This window comes from Pongo abelii, chromosome 19 (assembly GCF_028885655.2).
Source record: "Pongo abelii isolate AG06213 chromosome 19, NHGRI_mPonAbe1-v2.0_pri, whole genome shotgun sequence".
In the NCBI taxonomy this organism is placed as follows: Eukaryota; Metazoa; Chordata; class Mammalia; order Primates; family Hominidae; genus Pongo; species Pongo abelii.
The window spans coordinates 32,355,594-32,377,195 of record NC_072004.2 but is presented as its reverse complement, the minus strand read 5'-3'; the positions used below and the strand labels follow the sequence as shown (position 1 = coordinate 32,377,195).

The 21,602-nt window shown below is 46.9% G+C and overlaps 1 pseudogene; it reads right to left on the bottom strand.

The window, feature by feature from the left end:
* Window positions 1-6,092: 6,092 nt before the first annotated feature.
* On the bottom strand, window positions 6,093-20,268 carry LOC134760544 (protein FAM182B-like; annotated as a pseudogene).
* Window positions 20,269-21,602: the final 1,334 nt, after the last annotated feature.

Sequence of the window (21,602 nt, the reverse complement as noted above, 5' to 3'; positions counted from 1 at the left end):
TCCAGCCCTGCATGTTCCATTCATGGTAAGTGTCCTAGACCGGTGCACCATGTCTAGGTACCATACTATATTTTTATATAGTGCAATACTATGTTTTTACTGTACTTTTCATGATATGTTTGGATGCACAAGTACTGACCATTGTGCTACAACTGCCAACAGTATTCACTGCAGTAACCTGTGCCCAGGTGTGCAGCCTGAGAGCAGTAGGCTGTGCCATAGAGCCTAGGTGTACAGTAGGTACAATATTGAGGTGTGTGTAAGCACACTCTGTGACGTTCACCCAAAGAAAAATTACCCAAGGACACAGTGACACACGAAGGGAATCAGTATTGAAGCTCTTGCCCTCAGATTGCACCCTGGACCACATCCCTATGCAATGAAGACTTATCTCCCAGTTCATGGGCACTTTCTCCTGCTGAGGTGATGCCAACATGCACATAGAGAGTCCTCTTCATGCTCTGGCTCTTGGTCCCTCCACCCCTAGAGACCTTGTCTCCACCCTCCCTGAGTCACCCACTCCTACCTGTATATTCGTGTCCTTGTTACTGCAGAAACTGTAGCTACTCCAGATCCTCAATTTCAAACACCCTTTTTTGACCACCACTTTCCTTTTTCCCGCTGCCTCCCAACTCCAACACACTTCAATGACTCCAAATTTTCACTTTTGTGTCTCACTCACTTTCTTGTAAATTTCCCCTCCTCCCAGCTGAGACTATATGGTCCAGCCTGTCATCCACCCTCTCTAACACTCTCCACTCTCTTGCCCTACAATTGATTTTACTCCCACGGCAAAACTGCACTCTGCTGAAAACCAGCCACCCACTCCCTCTGCTCCTGCACTCAGGTGACTGAGCACAGCCAGAGAGAAACACACATGCATTTTGCTCTCATTTAATCATCAAGCCCAAACGCCCAGGTGGCCCTGGATGATGTCCTACAAACTCACTCATTTCCTGAGTCCATAAGTCTGCCAGACTTCTTTATTTGTTATCTTAATAAAAATATATATAATCTAAGCATGTTATGAATACCAACTGATTTAATTATCATAAAACTCTATGAATCTGTTCTATAATAATCACCATTTCACAGCTGAGGAGATGCTGGCACAGGAAGAGATGAAGTGACTTGCCCTGGAGCCCAGGCACCCAGCTCTGGAAGTGCTGCCCTGTCCCCAAGCAACAGTATTGTGCCTTCTCCTTCCTCCTTAAACCTCTAAAACCTTCCCCAGCCTTCCTTACACCTGCTGCCTTGCTTCCTATTTCAATTTGAAAATAGATGCAATAAAGAGAGAACCTTCCCTGGATCCCACCCCCACATCTCCCCAGCTGCTTGCCTCTGTGCTTCCTTCTCCACCTCTGCTTGACTGTAGCTGGAGTGTCTGCACTCATGTTAGGGGAGACTTTTCTCCATCATATCCAGAGCTCAACCCTCAGGTTCTTTCCTGAGTGTCCACTTTGCACACTGCCCGATTCCGCAATGCAGCTCTCCCACCCATCTCACACCCTGCATGCTTACTTATTCATCATCTGTTCTGCTCTACTACAGTGAGGGCTACACAGGGGCAGGGATTCTGGGTAACTTATTCACTGCAGATTTCAGCATCTGTAGGAGTACCTGGCACCTAGAAGGTGTTGGTATTCAATGAAGTCAGTCATTTTATATGTCAGGCTCTGGCCTGCTGCTGGGGACACTAGGGTGATTCAGACAGGTGCCTGCTTATACCAAGTTTACAGTCCCATAGGGGAGACAAACACATTGCCTGACAAATTTGCAGGCAGCCATTTATATTTTTCATCTTACAAAGCAGCCCTTATTGTACCTGAGAGGAAATGCACTCAAGCAGTGAGCTGTAGCCCCACCTCCCCTACTTCAGGATAGAAAGCCCCAGCCTCCAGCCCTTACATTCCTGGGCCTCCAGGGCTCCCTGGACTTTAGGAAACAGCTACTAAGGGAGTCCAAGTCCACTTTGACTCAGAGCTGTGGGATGTCAACAAGGTGCTTCCCCTCTCTGGTCCTCAATGTCTTTGTCTATTACAAGAGATGATGGTGCCAGCTCAGCAAGCTCCATGGGGCTGGGGCAAATAGGACAGGGAGGGTGACAATGCTTTGTGGACAGAGAGGAGGAATTCTGAGTGGCTACTGGAAAGGCACCATGTTTATTTGACAATTTCAAACATGGCAGAACTGCAGAACACAGACATCAAGACTCCCCTGTAATTCCATTTGGAGTCTAAAGCTTAGATTTTGTTTTGTTTAAGCAGTGGCAAACTTTATGTATAGATATAGATGTGGGATCATAAAATGCGTTTAAAATTTATTGATGTGGGATGACTTTGCCTATCAATATACAAGCATTTATTTTGTTTTAATAGCTGTGAAATATCCCACTGTATGAAGAGACTAAAATCTGTGCTTCTATTGTGGATATTTGGATTGATGAACCATTGGACCAAAACAGAGAGGGCAATCAAAGCATTTGACAGCCTGGCAGATCAAAGTGAGAGGTTCATTAGAGAAGACAGTAATGCTAAAAGGGGAAGAGAGCTAAGTGAATCTACCTGCCACAGTCAGAGCCCAGAATCCCACCACCCTAAGAGGCAGGAGACAACGTGGCTAAAAGGGCAGAGGCCCCCAGGGCTCCCAGCAGTGCCAGTTGCAAACTTGTCATCCCACCCTGTGTGTGGGCTTCCTATGCCCTGGACAGTCTTTCCTGAGGCAGAGGCTGTTTTAAGAGCTTAGAGCACCCATTCTACAGCAGATTTTCTTATGAATGAGGTCCCTGTTCTGTGCTCCTCACCTATCCTGGGCCGTTTTCCCAACTTGACTTTGGGTAGTGGGTGGATATAGGCCCCAGGTAAACACGAGGCCCCAGGTGGACATCAGGGCTCAATTGGACACACAGGCTCCAGGTGTATATCAGGCCCCAGGTATATACCATTTTCCTGGTACGTATTAGTAACCAAGGGGACACTGGAGTCCAGGTATACATCAAGCTCACATGTGGACACCCAGGCCTCATATGGACACCAGCCTACAGGTGAGCATCAGGCTGCAGGAGGATACCCAGGCCTTAGGTGGATATCAGGCTCTATAAGGACACCAGGCCTCATGTGGACATCAGGGCCTAATTTGGGACTCAGGTTCTATGAAGACACCTAGGCCTCAAGTAGCATCAGGGCCAAGGCAGATACTAGACTCCAGGTGGACATCAGGCCCTAGTTGGACACTAGGCCCTAGGTGGACACCTGGGACTCTGGTGACCATCAGGCCCCAGATTAACTCTAGGCCTTAGGTGAACATCTAATCCCAGTTGGATATCAGGCCCCAGGAGAACATCAGTCCCCTGATGTATATCAGCTTCCAAGTTGACATCAGGCCACAAGTGGACACTGGACTTGAGGTGTACATCAGGCCTCAGATGGACACCCAGGCCCCAGGTGTACACCAGGCTCAGGTGGAAATCAAGGCACAGGTAACACCATGCCCTAGGTGGTTACCTAGGCTTCAGGTAGACATCAGACCCCAGGAGGACACCTGGGTCTCAGGTGGTCATCAGGCCCTAGGTGGAAACTCAGGTCCCAGGTGCACATCACTCTCCAAGTGGACACACAGGCCCCATGGTGATACCCAGGTTCCAGGTGGGCACTGGGCCCCAGATAAACACCAGGCTCCGAGTAGATACCAGAACCTGGGTGGACACCCAGCTCTGAGGTGGATATCGGGCTCCAGGTGGACATCAAGCCTCGGGTAGATATCTAGTCCCCAGGTGGACATAAGGCCCCAGTTCGACACCAGACCCTGGGTGGATACCTAGGTCTCAGGTGGATGCATCTCCAGCTGAACATCAGGCTCCAGGTGGACACCCAGGCCCTAGGTGAACACTAGGTCTTAGGTGGACATTAGGCCCCAAGTGGACAACCAGGCCGCAGGTGGACACCCAGCCTTATCATGGACATCAGGCCCTAGGTAGACGGCAGGTTAAAGGTGCATATGAGGCTCCCGATAAACACCAGTCCCCAGGGAGACCCTTGTCCCCAGGTGAACACCAGCACCCAGGAAGACATCCACCTCCACCTGCACATCATTCCCCAGGTGTATACCTAGGCCCTATGGGAGCACCAGGCCCCAAGTGAGTACACAGATCCCTGGTGGCCATTAGGCACCAGGTTGACACCCAGGGCTTAAGTGGACATGAGGCCCCAGATGAATGCTAGTCCCCAGGTGGATAAATAGGCCCCAGGCATACATCAGGTCTGAGGTCTATACTCAGTCTTCAGGTGGACACTAGGCCCCATGCAGACACCAGACCCCAGATGGATACCAGGCCCTATGCAGACACCAGTCTGCAGGTGGACCGCAGGCCCCAAGAAGACATTATGCCCTGGGTTGACACCTAGGCTTCAAGGGAACACTAGGCCACAAGTGGTTCCCTATGCCCCCGGTGGACATCAAGCCTTAGTGGAATTCCTAGTCACCAACTGAACATCAGGCTGCAGGTGGATGCCCAGGCTCTAGGTGAATACCAGGTCCCACATGGACATTCAGCCCCAGGTGAACATCAAGCCCCAAGTGAATACCTAGGTTCCTGGTGAACATCAGGACCCAGGTGGCACTCAGGCCCTACACTCAGGCCGTAGGAAATCAGAACATATGTGGACACTCAGGGCCCAGGTGGCTATCAGGCCCCAGGTTTATATCACTTTCCTGGTAGACATCAGTACCCAGGTAGATACTGGACTTCAGGTATACATCAGGTTCCTAGGTGGACACCCAGGCCCCAGGTGGACACCAGACTGCAAGTGGACATCAGACCACAGGAGGACACCCAGGACCCAGATAGATATCAGTCTCCAGAAGAACACCCAGGCCTCAGGTGGACATCAGGTCCCAGGTTAATTCCAGACCCCATATGGAACTCGGGCCCCACCTGGACACAAGTCCCTAGGTAGATACATAGGCCCTGTAGGCCCTGGGGAACATCAGGCCTTAGGTGAAGTTCTAGGCTACAGGTGGACATCTTGCTCCAGTTGGATATCTGGTCCCAAGTGGATATCAGTCTTCAGGTGGACACAAAGTCCCAAGTTGGACATCAGGCACCAGGAGGACTTTAGTCCTCTGGTGAACACCAGCTCCCAGGTTGACACCAGGCTACAAGTTGACACCTAGGGCCCAGATGGTCATGTGACCCCATATGAACACTGGTCCCCAGTCAGCTAGGGCCTGGGTCCACCTGGAGCCTGATGCTTAGCTAGAAACTGGATATCCACCTGAGGCCTAGGTATCTACCCAGGGACTGGTGTCAAAGTGGGGCCTGATATCTACCTGGGGACTAGGTATGCACCTGGGGCTTGATATCCACCTCGAGCCAGATGACCTTCTGGAGTCTGATGTCCACCACAGACCTGAGTGTCCATCTGGGGCCTGGTGTTGATTTGGATTCCAGTGTCTACCTGGAACCTGGGGTCATGTTGTTCACTTGGAGCCTGGAGTTTTCACCTGGGGCCTGGTAGACATCTGGCCCCAGTAAACATCAGCCTGGGGCCTGGTTGTCCACTTAGAGCCTGGAGTTTTCACCTAGGGCCTGAAGATCACCTGGGACCCAGGTGTCCACCTGGGACACCAGACTCCAGGTGTACGCCCAGGCTCCAGGGTACAACAGGCCCCAAAAGAACTCTAGGCCATATTAAACATCAAGTCTCAGGTGGATGCCCAGGCCCCATGTGTATACCAGGCCCCAGGTAGACAGTGGACGCCAGCTGAACATCAGCCCCAAGGTTGACACCCACACTACAGGTGGATATCAGGCCCCAGGTGAATACCTATGCTTCAGGTGTGCATCAGTCCCCAGGTGAACATAAGGCCACAGATAGACATCAGGCTTCAGGTGCACATCTGGCTCCAGGTAAACATCAGGCCTTAGGTGGATACCCAATCCCCAGGTGGACATCAGAGACCAGGTTGACACAAAACAACCCCAGTGGGTATCATGTCCCAGTGGACATTCAGGCTCCAGGTAAACACACCAGCCCCACCGTAACCATAACCACCGTAACGAGAAATAGTAGATCTAAGTACCATCATGCTCCTTGCTCACAAAAGGATGCTTAGCTATTTTATTCAAAATACAACTCCATTCATCACTCTAAGCAGCGATGTGTAGAAAGGAAAAGAAAAATAAACCAGGCCTCAAGGAATCCATCCAAAATGAGGTAGATATTATAAGGGACAGAAATCCCCAAATGAAATGTTATAGTTGACATAGAATAGTCTTTAAAACCCATTAATTTTCTCGCACATTTGATACAGAGCATTATTTCCAGAGACTGAACCTAGAAAGAATTGCTTAAGACTAGAAGTCTTGTTCCAGCCTAGATTCCACACTGTTGAACATCTATACTTAGTACACCACATTATACATAGCACTGACATGACCTGTGTGCATTTAATTTTCTAATATTTGTTCATCTCTGGCATACTTTTTATATATATATAACCTATATAATGTACATACATACAAGTACACACACACACAAAGTATATAAGGGTAGGATAGTATAATTGTGCAGTAACATTTCTTGTGAAAGTGGTGGAAAGTGGATTGCATTGGCCACATGCTGGAATGTGCTTCCATTGGCAGAAGTAAGGCTTTCAAAACTAGTCGTTTTCATTTTTCTTTAGCAACTGGGAATATTAATAATTGAAGATGTGTTGGTATAAAAATAATCATAATAATCACAATGAAGTGGTGTTAATAATTATATCACAAGATATAATAAACATTATAGATATTATAAGATGTCAAAAAAAGAAGATGTCATAAAATCTTTGAGATGATTGACACGTTAAATGCGGCCTCCTGTTCCGCCCTGGGGCGCCACTCTCGTTGGGTTCTTGGCGGTGCTCACCCTACTTCACCTGCTCAGCCTAGGCTCCTGCGCCCCAGGAGTCGCGCCATGGGAGCGAAGACCTTGCCTCGGCCCTAGACAAGGACAATGAGGAGGGGGTGCACGTGGAGTCCCCGCGGAGAGGCTGGACGCCGGGCAGGAGCCTTTGCGGGGGTGCACAGCCTCCTCTGGAAGCCTTGGTCGCTGCCCAGTGCCTGCTGCGCCCTGCGAGCTCCGCGGCGGTGGAGATAGGCCTGCGCTGCCGGCTCTCGGCCCCGCCTGCGGAGCCTCTGCCCTTTGTCTTGCCCCTGGGGCCCGGGCCTCAGCTGGCCGGGGGTTCCTGATGTTAGCTGACGATGGGCTGGCCTCTGGGACTGGGTCGTGGGCCTCGTGCAGTGGCCGCCGCGTCACCAGCGCCAGACCTCCCCGAGGTGCCGCTGGCGATGCGGGAGGCCCGGGCTCGGGGTCTGCTGGGCCCCCTGGCGCTGCGAACCCCGTCACCTTCCATCGCGGCCACCATGCTGCCCGCTGGTCAGCCCAGGTCTGCAGCCTTCCTGGGACCCCTCAGGCCCCAAGGAAGCCGCTTGCGACACCAGGGCCGCCTGAACTTCCGCCAGGGCTGCGCCGCCCAAGTGGTTCCAGACAGCCAGCCCTGGCCCATGAATGAGACTTTCCGCTCCCCGAGAAGATCGCCCTCGGCAGGCATACACGGCCATGGAGGATGCAGCGGATACCTTCCAAAGTTTGTGGACACTCTTCTGCCACAACAAAAGTTTCGCCATCAGCTGCGATGCCGACTGGGGCGCAGAGACGCCTCCGGGAGTTGGACCAGGCAGTGCCTTTGCTGGGCATCCGCAGTGCTGACCACCCCAAGTGCAGATCCCCACTTCGTGTTCCTCCTACTCCACGTTCCACATCCAAAGTTCTCTCACCATTTCTAAGCAGGAGAAATCAAAAGAAACTGAAATCAGAAAGAAAGAGAGAGAGAGAAAGCCATGAGCAAAAAAAGAGCAAAACCTTTTGGAAAGCATAAAACGCCCCAAAGCCAAAAACTAATTCTTATCTCTTTTAAACCTTCTGCACTTCTCCAATGATGAATGATTTATTTTTTTTAACCACTGGCAATTCATAATTATTAACTTCTCTGGCATTAATGAATAGAAGTTGAATCACATGTGGTAGTATAATTTGTATTATATGAAGTTTTCCATATTTTAAAAAATAATTGTCCAGTTTTTCTCCATGGATTAACAATTAATGGAAAATTTTCAACATTGCTGTGTTAATGTCTCCTGAGATAATTAGATGTGAGTAATTTTTATAAACAGAATTTCCTGGGTGGAATTTCTCATCTTCAGGAGCTCCATAAATAACAACATCCCAAGAGAACTGTGAATTTGGGAACCGAAAGAACTGAGTCCCAACTTGTCCAGCCTGGAAGCTTTTGGGTGATCACTCTTGCAGGTGACTTCACTGCCTTCTGTTGAAAGGCCAGTGAGAGCCTGGGGGTTTCAACTTGCAAGAGCCTTACCATTTTAGGGTTAGCATTAACAATGAGGAAAAGGCATACTTTTTTGATATTCTCCGTATGTAATAAAATAGTTACCAAAACAAAGCAAAGTGTGAGTGGTGACTATTGAGAGGACCCTTTCTATCTTTGCTGGATTCCCAGAGATTTCTGGGTTTCTTTTGGAGTCAATAGTATTTCCATGTTAATTCTGAGCTCTTAAAACCCACAATGTGAGTTGCAGCCAGTGACTAGAGTTGCAGCCAGTGACTAGAGTTGCAGCCAGTGACCAGTGTTGCAGCTTGTTAAACTGATCACTGCTGGTAGAGCCTTTTCATTCTGCTCACTTCTTAAAAGGTCAGCTTGGTCAGAGATTAGTGCTATCCTGCCACAAAGAAGCAGTTAGGAATCAAGTAAAGGAGTCAGCTAAAAGCGTAATTACGAAGTAGTGAGGTCACAGCTAGATGGTTGTTGATCTCATTTTCTCTCTGCTGCTGATTTCAAGGCTTTATACTGTGTTTTGATGTAACATAGAATGTATACTATGAAGGACAAACAGTCTGTTAGCTTCTTGGAGCTATACTCCGTTACTGGAGCAGGGGACAACAATTTGAAGGACTTTATTACTCAGACAGTTTAATCTGCCTTTGGCTAGGATAAACTTCAAGTTCCAAGGGCTGGGTTCAGTTGTTATGCAAATTTAGATTGTTGCGGTAAAATTTCCAAAAAAAAAAGGATAGGACTCTTTAGATGAAATAAGAATTTAACTGTATTTGAACCCTGTTGAAGGCCAGACAAGTTTAGGCAAAATCCCATGACTGATGAGTCCCTTTAAATTCCAACATATAATCTATGTTGGTAAATATGATACGTGCACTGGAAAAGGACGTGTATCCAGTAGTCGTTGAGTGTCCCGTTCTGTATATGTCAGTTTATGTCAAGTTTGTTCATTGTGTTCATCAAATCTCCCTTTCTCTTATGGATTTTTTTCTGTTGGTTCCATCGGTAATTGAAAGGTATGTTAAAATCTACATTGTAGATTAGTCCATGTTTCTTTTAGTTATATCAGTTTCTGTAGTAAATAATTTGAAGGGATATTTTATATTTAGACATATTTAAAATTGGCATACTTTTCTGGTGACTGACATCGTAAAATCTTTTTTATCTTAGCAATATTTCTTGGCTTAAGTCTAAACTGTCAATAATAACACTCTGTCCCCCAGGCTGGAGTGGAGTTGTGAGGTCTAGGCTCACTGCAGCCTCTGCCTCCCTGAGTAGCTGGGACAACAGGCAAGCACCACCATGCCTGGCTAAGTTTTATGTAATTTTAGTAGAGACGGGGTTTTGCCATGTTGTCCAAGCTGTATATTTTTGAGGGAAACAAAGCAACATTTGCTGGAGACCTTAAGAACTACTAGCCTGAGGCAGTTCATAGTTTCAAAAGTAGTTAGAAGTGCATTTCTTTACCTTTAAGGTGGATGTTGTTAATTACCGTGATGAAAGGAAGTATTGTGCTAAAGTCAGTGTGGAATAGGAATAAGGTCCAGTGGTTGAGATCCAGTCCGATTTTAAGATTTGAAAAGTTGTGCTGTGTGCCCAACAGGCACACACATCCCATTAGTAAGTAAATTGTGCTTTTTTAAGAAAGAAACAAAAATATTGTTTCTACTTCCATTGCACGTTATTTTTTATATGTACTTGCAAATCCATCACCAAAATAAAAATAATGAACATATCCAGCACTCATAAAAGTTTCCCCTTGCCCTTTTATAATCCCAAACTTTCTGTATCTTCCTACCTTACCACTTTCCCTGACAATCACCAATCTGTCACTATAAAAGAGTTTGCCTTGTCTAGACATTTATATAAATGAAGTGTAGTATGGACTCTTTTTTGGAGGGGTCTGGCATCTTTCACACAGCATAATTATTTTGAGATTCAGCTGTATTGCAGGCATCAATGGGTCATTAATTTTATTACTGAGTAGTATTCTATTGTGCAGATCAGTCACAACTTATATATCCATTTGCCTGTTGGTGAGTTTTTGCATTGCTTCCAGTTAGGGACTTACACAAATGCATTTGCAATGAACATTCATGTACATAAGTTCTTATAACTTTGAGTAAATATTAGGAGTGTAATAGCTAATAGGTTTAGGTTTAGCTTTAATAGACCATCAAAATGTTTGCCAAAATGGTTGTACCATTTTATACTTTTATCAGCAGTATATAAGAATTCCACACTCTTGCCAACACTTTGTATGGGCCTTCTTTTAAAATTTTAGACATTTTCATGTGTGTACAATAGTATTTTATTGTAGTTCCATAATGCCTAATAATATGTAGTATCTCTTTATGTACTTACATGCCATCTGTATATATTTGGTAAAGTGTATGTTCACATTTTTTTTGCTTCTTCCTTTTTTGTTTTTTTCTTTGCTTATTTTCTCATTATTAAATTTTAATTGTTTCTTTATATACTCTGGATTCAAATCCCTTATTAGATATGAGACTTGCCAGTATTTTCCCCTTGAGTTTTCTTTTTTGTTCTCATAACACTATCTTTCAAATAGCAGATGCTCTTAATATTGATGGGGTCCAATTTATTAATTGTTCTTGTGCATTTGGTTTTTGGGGCTTCATCTAAGACATTTTTGATTAATTGAATATTACAAAGATTTTTTTTTCTGTATTTTCATCTAAAAGTTCAAAGCTTTTAATACTTTATTTTATATTTAAGTCAATGGTCCTATAAGTGACAGAGCTTTAACCCAAGTCACTGTCATGCATAGCTGGACCCAGGGGCTTATATAAAATCGTCAAGAAATGTTCTCCTTCTTTCTCTCGACACTTTTCCTTTTGTTTTAGCCTCATTTTTTCCTTCTGAAGATGACTCTCTTCTCTCTCTGTAGCAAGAGATAGTGTGACAAATAACCCACTTTACTTTGTCCTCACAGACCACAGTGGTAGAAAAAGCAAGAGTCCTTCCTGATGATTCCAAAAAAAAAAGTACTGAAACAGTTGCTATGATCCAAGGGTAGAGTCTTTTGCCAGAGCTGGGCATCATGATCACCTCTGGGGCTGGGGCTGGTAGGTTGGGTCAGGCCCAGTTGGTGCTCATTGAAATGGTCCTCAAAGAAAAGGGGGGCTCTCAAGAGGAGAGTTGCTGAACAACCCACCAAAAAATAGCCACTGTGTACATACCTACAATTCCTTGCCATTTTATAAGCAACTGGTTGGGTGGAAAATGACTAGAAATTCAGTTGTCATTAACTTTCCTTTATAATGTCAGTAGAATGAGCCATACATTTCACATGTTGTGGGTTATGTCCATGATAGTCATTTCTGTATATTAAGTATCAATTTGAAGTATCATCTGAAGAAATACACTATTTTGTGATGTTATCCTTAAATTAATATTTTTAGGATAAAGAATTATAGGATGAAAGAAAAGTCTAGGATAGAAACAAAAGAATAGGGAAAATGGGAGCATGGATATACTGCAGAAAATGGCCAAACAGGAAAAGTACTTGTGAGAGGTATTGAAGTACATAATTGATATCACATAGACCTCCAGGAAATTACAACTACTGGCATAAGAACAAACTATCTGAATAGTCTTTGCTAATACTGAGTCTTTTCTGCTTGCAAAAGAAGTAAGAATGGTAAGGAATTGGGACATTGTTCAGATAGGCCTGAATGCATTTATTCATTTACCTGTTGATGGGGTTTGGGGGTATTAATGAAGGATGTTAATAAATAATAATGGGCATGTTAGGTAATCATAATTGATTTGTCCATTTGGTCTGAAGAAAATTTTGCCTACCTTCTCTTTTGTCGAGGGATTCATTTTTAATGTCATGTTGGATTCTATGGCTTACTGAATGTGTAATTGCCTATTTATGGATTCTGAAGAATTTTATAAAATGTATTTGCCAAACATTTTGAAAACTTAGAACTTCTCCAAGGAAGAAGTTCTTTAGTGCTTAGTGCTGCCCTGACAAATATGGTAGCCACAGCCATGTGAATATTGAGCACTTGAAATATGGCTAGGCTGGACTGAGATGTGCTGTCAGGGTAAAACACACACCAGATTTTGAAGACTTGGTAGGAAATAAAATTAAACATATCTAATTAATAACTTTTATATTGGTTAGACATTGAAATAATATTTTGTATATATTTTACATATAAATATACATTCATGTGAATGTGTAATTAATATCTTCATATGAAACACTTCTCAATTACAATTGGAAGAATGATGACTTTGTGGTGGAGAAATCTGGCACAAACTTGATCATGTGCCTTCTGCTGTGGTGTCCTAGGAAGACCACAGCAGTATTTCTGTGGTTTTCTTGTGAAAGATACATGACCTAAGTCTGGATGTGGAAACACATCAGATGGAAAAGGACGAACACATCCTTCATAAATGCTTATGCTCTTTAAAACTCTTAAGGTTATGAAAAATAGGGCAAAACAGAGGAACTGTTTGAAGTTGAAGGAGCTTAAGAGACATGACAATTAATGCAATGGGAAATCCTGGATTGGATCCTGGATTACAAAGTTCAAAAAAAAATGTATTTAGGGCACAACTGAGAAAATTTGGATGAGATTATAGCATCTGTTGATTGGACAGCAGTGTTGGGTGAATGCTGATATCCTGATATGGATGATTATGTTCTGGTTATGAGAACTTTTCCCAGATTCCTCATCGTTTGCCCAGTGGGTTCACGGACAATGTGGCGATGGTAGCAGGAGAAGATGCTACGTTTCCAATAACATGAACTTCCCTGCAGCAGTGCTGCCTACTGCCCAGATGAGTGCCCTGACTGCCGACAATGAGCAATGCTGAGACCCTGGAAAGAGGAACTGCCTTGCCTAGACCAGACAGATTTCTGGTAATGTTGTAATAATATTTTCTCCTTTCCTTCATGGAAGTGGTAAAGAATTGCCGTCACTGGAATAGATGCATATCGGAATATGGACTCTGCTTCATATGCTTCTCATAGCATCAAATTATTTACATTTTCTGAGTTCTTATTCTCTGCTATCATACAATTACTACTGATGATGGAGCTTATTTTACAAAAAAAGAAGTGATGCGATGAGCTTCAGCCCATATTTATTGGTCTTGTGACATCCCACATCACCCAGAGGAACATGACCTCACAAGAATCAGTTACTTCACCAACTGTGAGACCCTGAGGGGCTGGGTTTCTATCCTACGAGATGTGTTAGATGCCCTGACCCAAGAGCCCTCCTACCCAGAATGCATGGTTCCATGAAGCAAGGATCATTGTGATGGTGGTGATGATGATGGTGAGGATGGTGATGGTGAAGGTGGAGGTGGTGATAATGAAGTGATAGTTATGTTGAGGATGATGAAGGTGATGATGATGGTGAGAATGGTAAAGGTGAACATGGTGATGGTGAGAATGGTGATGGTGGTGATTGTGATGGTGATGATAAGGATGGTGATGGCGAAGGTGGTGATGATAACAGCGATAGTTATGGTGAGGATAATAGTGATGATGATGAGGATGATGGTGGTGAGAATGGTGATAGTGACGATGATAGTGATGGTAATGTTGATAATGATTATGATTATGAGGATGGGGAGGGTGACAATAATTATTATGGTGAGGATGGTGATGGTGTACGTGGTGATAATGATAGTGATAGTTATGGTGAAGATGCTGGTGTTGATGATGGTGAGAATGGTGAGGGTAAGAATGGTGATGGCGATGATGATAGTGTTGGTGATTGTAAGGATGGTGATGGCGATCATGGTGATGATGATAATGGTGCTGACTGGGCTATGAGGTAATGGAGGCAGAAAAGTGGCAGTTTCTAGGAAGTATAGAGCCAGCTGGGAACTGCAAGGCAACCTTAGTGGGGGTGGAAGATGTCGGGCCTCTGCCTCATTTCTAGACATCTGGGCAAAGCTCACCCCTCACAGTAGTTTCAGGAACCCCTCCATCCAGCATTTCCTTCTCGCAATCAGCATGGAGCTTTTGGGGTGCAGAGAAGTGTCTTCTATTCACTGCACTCTGTGGGAAGGGAAAAGGGGGAGTGGTATTTATGAACCCAGTATAATACAGTAGGGTCTCATCTAATATATTTTGGGAGAATTTTCAGCTGAAGAGAGCAAGCCTCAGAGAAGTCAGGTAACTTTATCTTCAATAGCATCCAGTTGTGATTTATTGAGCAGTTACTATGTGCCAGGCAACATGCTGGGTGGTTCCTTATATGTTATCTCATGAAATCCTACAGCAACACAAGACAGGCATAACTACCCCATTATAAAAACTGTGGTAAAATAAACTAAAATTTACTGTCTAACTATGTTTAAGTTTACATTTCAGTGGCACTAAATACATTCACAATGTTGTGCAACCAATTTCCAGAATGCTTTTCATCTTGTAAAACTACAATTCTGTAACTCATTTAAGAACAACTTCCCAATCACCACCCTCCCCAGGACCTGGTAGCAACCATTCTCCTGTCTGTCTCTATGGATTTGACTACTCTAGGTGCCTTGGAAAAGTGGAATAATACAGCACTTGTCTTTTTGGTCTGGCTTATTTTGCTCAGTCTAATGTCCTCAAGGTTCATTCTTGATGCAGCAGGCATCAGAATCTCCTTCCTTTTCAAGGCTGAACACTATTCCACTGTATGAATAGTCAGCATTTTGTTGATCCGTCCATCCATCCATGGACACTTGGGTTACTTCCACCTTTTTGTTATTGTGGATGATGCTGCTCTGAACATGGTTGTGCAAGTATCTCTTCCAGGCTAGCCCCATTATACAGAAGAGCATAGAGAGATTCTGGGAGGAGGGATGACCTGCCCGGGGCCTTTGGTGAGGTCCTGGTGGAGGATCTCCCAGACCTCAAATGCAGAGCTCCTCTCCTCACCTCACTGCCTTTCTCAGGACCTGCCTCCTGCCCCACCACACAGTGCCCACTCCCTAGTACTAGACTTGCTAAGGCCTCTTGATCCCTGAAAATTCAGGGACAGGGACTGGTGGGCACAACTACAGTCACTCACTTCTCTGTCACCTACTGCAGATTCTGTGCCAAACAATACATGATAATGACCTGCTTTCCACTCTTTCACCAGATGTGGATGAGGCGCCTATTGCATGCCAGGTATGTGTGGTCACTGGACAGAGACCCCTGGGAAATGAGAAGATGTGAGCTCCTCAAGGCCAGGGGCATCCCTTTCACTTGCCGCTACTCTGTGAGGGATGGAGGGGAACCCTGAAGCATTGGAGAAGTGCATGAGTGACCTAGCTCAGATGATGATATCATAATAACCCTGTTTGTTATCACCTACCATGTGCCAGGCATTGTGCGAAGTACTTTGCACACATTACCTGCTGTAAAGCTCAGAGACAACTGTAGGAGTGAATCTGTTATACCTCCCACTTTACAGGGGAGGAAACTGATGCCCAGAGTGGTGAACCAGTCTTCCCCAGGCCTTGCAGCTAGTCTCTTGGATGCAAATCCAGGCGGTCTGACTCAGAGATCCCCTCATCCTCTTGGTTTTTGCCCCTGCAGCCCTCTGGCCTGTCCCCAGAGCCCTGTACCCTGGGCCGCCCCGAAGATGACTGGACATGGGCTTCAGCAAAGGCAGCAACCCCAGCACATCTCCATTTGATAGGGAGGAACCTCAGGCCCACCACAGGAGCCCTGGGCTGCAGGTGGTGTAGGTGCTGGCTGAACCACAATGCACCCATGTTGGAGGATGCACCCTAGGATAGGCAGCAGCAGGAGGTCTCCCTGCCCAACAACTGGTAGTGGTACCTGAGAACAAAGGAGGAGAAGGAGGCTTTGAACACAGGTGTGGAGAAGCCCAAGGAGGAAGAAGAAGACTTGGACTATGGACTGCTGGATGGCCTCAAGGACCCACTCCCAGAAAAGCAACTTTGAGACTTATACCCAGGGCTGAGATGAAAGTGCTCCCTATTTTCTATCCTGGAACTGCTGCAAACCTCGGTGTGACATCACAGGGCCTCATTTCCCTATTTGTAAAATGGGATTATATAGGGGTTCCAATGAGACACTGGACCGAGAGCATTTTGAGAATTGTAAAAAATGTACAGTGAGGGAATAATTATTATCAATGGACCATTGCTCTTCCAATAGTTAGTATTCTTTAGCAAATATTTGAAGGTAAAATATGATTTGTTGAGGAGGTTTGCAGCAGCTGAGACCCTCAAGAGTCTTTTCTGTCTCCGTTCAAAGCTGGCCTCTGACAGGGACCTTCTTGGTGCCACCCCTGGGCCTCTCATCCTTTGTGCAGGCTTCTCAGGGTTCTTATTTCTATTGCATCTTGTGGTTCCCTAGTGGATGGTGTGCTCCATCTTCACTCAGAGCTAACTGCATCTTCTCCAGGCCCATGTCCCTTGTGCAGCACCCACTGCTCCCTCACCAGGATTCAAACCTTCTGTGACTGACCTCTGCTGACCTCCCTCATTCTTTCTGCTCCTCCAGTTCCATGCCTGTGCCCCTCAATCCCGTGGCTCACACTCTCACCCAAGCTGTTCTCCATCGGGATTTCCTTGGCTCCCTTTTCTGCTCGGCAAATTTGTGTTCATCCTTCCAAGCCCTGCACAGATGTCCTCCTCTCAAAGCTCTCCCTGAGGTCACAGAGTCCAGGAACAAGGTAGTCCTTTCTCCTCTGCTGCCTCTGGGTTTTGTGCCTTTATCACTTTGGTGTGACTGCCTGCCTCTTGCTGAAGGGAGGCATTTTGGCTTTACTCACCTCAGTATCTCCTGGGTCCAGCTGGGTGTCTGGCCTGGCCCAGAATCGGTGCTCATCGAGGGTGTATAGAACTCACAAGGACCAAGGAATGTCTTGCAAATAATACCACCCTCCCACACTTCTCCAATGTTTACTTTCCAAGCTCCTTTATTCTTTGACATTCAAATTTCTAAATGGCCTGTATGTATTTACAAAGCCTGGGAAAACGCCTTCAGAGGACAAACACACCCTACCGGCAGAATGTATTTGCATTGACTAGGATTATGGATGAAATTCAGCTTTCTGGAAAATGAATCATTTGGCATTGGCTGAGTATCTGCTCTGTGCCAGATACTAAGCTGTGATCTCTAGAAAGAGACATGAACTACTGACACAGTTGTTGACCCTGAAGAGCTCAGAATCCAGTGAGCTTGATTTCTTGTAAGTTAGAGACCGAGTTCAGAGCAGAAGCTCAGGCAGGAGGAGAGAAGTAAAATGGACATACCAGAGGCAGTGACAGCCACACAGCTGTCTGGGGACACTGAGTGCAGCAACAAATAGCTTAGGCTGCTTTGGCAGCCCAGGAAGGTATCACGGTTTGCTATTGCAGCATCTCACTGATGCATTTGTTATGCTGATCTCTGCAAAGCCCCTCTGTGCCCCAGCCCAGGATGGTGGCAGCCATGCTGTGGAGAAAAGGGTAGTGACCAGGACCACAGGCTCAGAGCTTGCACCCTGGACCGCCTGGGAATGGGAGCTCTTCACATGTTCTCTGCCTCTGTGTTCAGGTTGGGGGTCCTGGCCAAGGAAGGGAGATGACCCCCATGCTGAGTCAAAGGGACACACTCCCGGGAACAGACTGTCTTTTCTTTCTGGGTAATTTCTGCCTGTGCAGTGAATGGTGAAACCAGACACATCCTCTCTGTTGGTATGACACAAAGACAGGCGTTCCTGCTCATGGGCTGAATCTTCAGTTGAGGGGAGGTGTAGCACACTCCTGTGCTCTGCTGACTAAGGCAGGGACACATGTCACCCCATCAGAATGACTGCCAGACCAATGGCTAAAATAAAATCATTTCCAATATTCAAAGGTGTCACCTTCATTCATCTACAAATATTTTTCCTTTTCTTTCCTTTTCTTTTTTTTTGAGATGGAGTCTTGCTCTGTCACCTAGGCTGGAGTGCAGTGGCATGATCTTGGCTCACCACAACCTCCGCCTCCTGTTTTCAAGCGATTCTCCTGCCTCAGCCTCCCGAGTAGCTGGGACTACAGGCGCCCACAACCACATCTGGCTAATTTTTGTATTTTTCATAGAGACAAGGTTTCACTATATTTGCCAGGCTGGTCTTGAGCTCCTGACCTTGTGATCCACCCGCCATGGCCTCCTAAAGTGCTGGGATTACAGGTGTGAGCCACCTCGCCTGGCCCAAGTTTTTTTCTATAAAACGACCTATTGCACTCAGGATAGGGTAAATGAGGCATCATGCCTGCTGGCAACATGGGCCCTATCTGGAAAGTGAGTGCCCACCACCATGGCACAGTGCTGTGCAGTGCCTGTGTGGTGCTGAATCTCAGGAGCAGCCCCCATCCTGTGAACCAGAACTACAGGGACCTTAGACATAAGCAAAGACCTCTGGTGGCCAGGCCTGCCAGCAAGCAGATGCTGACTCTGTCCCGGGGGTCTGCAGGGAGGTCGGGCCAGTGGAGAGGTGGTGAGACCCATGTGTGGTCTCCCCCACTCCCGCCCATGCTATGCAATGGGGGCGACCACACACCCGATCTGCCTGGGAGGGTCCTGGTGTGCCCACTGCCTCACTGAGTTATGAGGGGTACTGCCTCTCACATCTCACCGGTATCGCATTTGAAGGACAAATTATGTCTTCCCTTCTCCACCCTGCGGAACTCTGTTTCCTCATGTGCAAGTGGGGGATGATGTGCTTACATGGTTCTGCAGTGGGGGTATCGATGGGATCCATCTGTCAATACCCTGCATCCAGTGACCACCTGGAGCACACCTGCAGCTCGCAAGCTGGGCTTCCTGCTGCAGGGAGGGGAGGAAGCACTGCCTGGAGCCAGGGAGCTTCTCTGAAGGTGGTGTTGGAAAGGACTTGTTCCAGAATTTGGGCTTGTATTGGAAGCTTGGGGGAGGGTTGAAAGAAGACTTTGCTCCAGATTGGATGCTGTCAGAGGCAGGGTGTATTCTATCACCTGGCATCATCCCCAATCTTACCTAGAAGGAAGGAAGACAAGGCCAAAGCTAACGCTGCAATTGACAAAGAGGTAGCAGTCATGACATAGACACACAGGGGAGGGGGTGTGAGGTCATTTTTGTCCATGTTTTGCATGAGCTGAGCCATGATAGCTACCAAGTGACCTTGCTTTGTCTTGACCCATCATGGTCACAGAGCGACCTTGTCTGATGCTGACAACCTGGGCAGTTCAACAGGAGAACACCAAAGCCTTGTCAGCCGTGGTTGCCGTCCTCCTGAGGCTTCGCTTCTCCTCCTCTGGGGCCGACTGCTGACCATGGATGGTGTCGAGTGGGAGGGGAATATGCTGTGGGTTTTTTTTTGCAGAGCAAGGGCAGAGGACTCTGATGCCTTCAGCTCTGGCCATCCTGAGTGCTGTGATCTGCTTCCCCTGCTTCCTACACCACCCACAATCCCACCATGCTGTTGCAGTCAGTGCCAACTCATAGTCCCTTCTAAGGGCCCCAGTGTCTCTGGGTCACCCCCTCTCCCCTGGGAGGGAAGCAAGGTTCTCATGAAGGTCCCAGGTGGAGGTGCTGAAAGAGTGTGGAGGTGCCTTCTTGAGTGTCAAAGTCTGGGATTCCAGCTTTCAGCCTCAGGCTCCAGGTGTGTGTGCCGAAGTGGAATTTTCTGCTCTCATTCGCTCTCCTGTCTGGTCAGAGGAACTTGGGGAGTTTCCTCTCTAGGGGAGGGAAAGGCCCTGGAGAGGTGGCCTTGCCCTGAACTGGGAAGGGGTGGGCACGGGAAAGCAGGGGACTGGGCTCTGCCTACTGCTTGCTGACAGCTTGGGCACAGCACTGCCCTCCCTGGGCTCCTGTCTCTCTTCTCTGTATGATTAGGTGGAGGTGGATGGGATTCTGCTTCTACTCCTGGTCCTTGGGCACCATGTCACGTACTCACACACTTATGACCCCATCTGGTCCTTGGAACAGCACTAGGGGATGGATCTGTCAACCTCACGTTGCAAATATTTGTTCTAAATCCCACACTCTGAAGTCAGAAAGACCTGGGTTTGCCCTCAGCCACGGACGCTTGCTTGCTATGTGACCTTGGACAAGTCACTGCCCTTCTCTGAGCCTCAACACCCACATTTACACAGGGGAAGAATAATACCTCCCTCTTGGGCTGCTGTGAAGCAGAGCTAATGGGTACATTGCCTCAGGCATATTGCAGGTGCTCAGAGTGTTGGTCTTTCCTTCCCTTTCTAGGTCTCCATTTCCTCGTCTACACAGTGGGGAGCAAGTCTGTCCTGATTATAAATAAGACAATAGGTGAATGCACTCAGGAAGCCTGGGGACAGGGATGCATAGAGAAGCTTCTTGCAAAGGTGAAGATTCATGCCCTGAGCCCCGCACTGAGTGGCAGGTGAGAGGACAGCAAGCCCAGCGACTGAGGCCTACAAAATGCCCCCTGCAGAGAGGGAGGAGGAGCAGTGTTCTAAGGTGGGTGGTTGGCAGCATCCCCAGTGCTTGCAGGAGGAGCAGGACTGCTTGTGCTTGCTCAGGTGGGTGGTAGGTTAGGTTCTTAGGCATCTGCTGGGTATCAGATGCTGCACAAGCATCATCTCCGTGAATTTAATCTTTCCATCATCCCTGAGAGGTGGGCATTACAGGGGCATAGTGGGATTGAAACACAAGTCCTCTGAGCCTGTGCCTTTTCTACAAGGCAACTTGGTTCACATGTAATAATAGGACCCAAAAATACACCTGCTATGCTGTGCTCACCAAATTTCATAACATCCTTGTGACCTGCGAGGTTAGTGTACTGTCTTCATTTTATGGATGAGAAAACTGAGGCTCAGAGAGGCTGAATAGTTTGCTCATCCTTCCAAAGAACTAAAGGGAAGAGGGGTGCTATAGCTGTGGGGCCTTCTATTCCTGGCAGGAAGTGTGCAGTACCCCAGGCCATTCTGACCCTACTGCAGGCAGGAGAAAAGGCACATGAACAAATCCAGCAGCAAGCTTCCACTGAGGGCCTCCCTGGCCTTTGCTTGCGCTAGTGCTGAGGGAGAAACAGCCTTGTTCCTTCACATAGCATGGTTTCCTGCCACCCCCAGGATAAAGGTCAGAGTCCTCAGGTCTGTGTTTGAGACTCTTCATGGTCTGGTCCCACCTGCATTTCCAGCCAAATTCTCCACTACGGCCCCCAGTGCAGCAGCCCTGGCCATCTGTCCCATCCCACCATCCTGCCTTGGCTCAAGCTGTT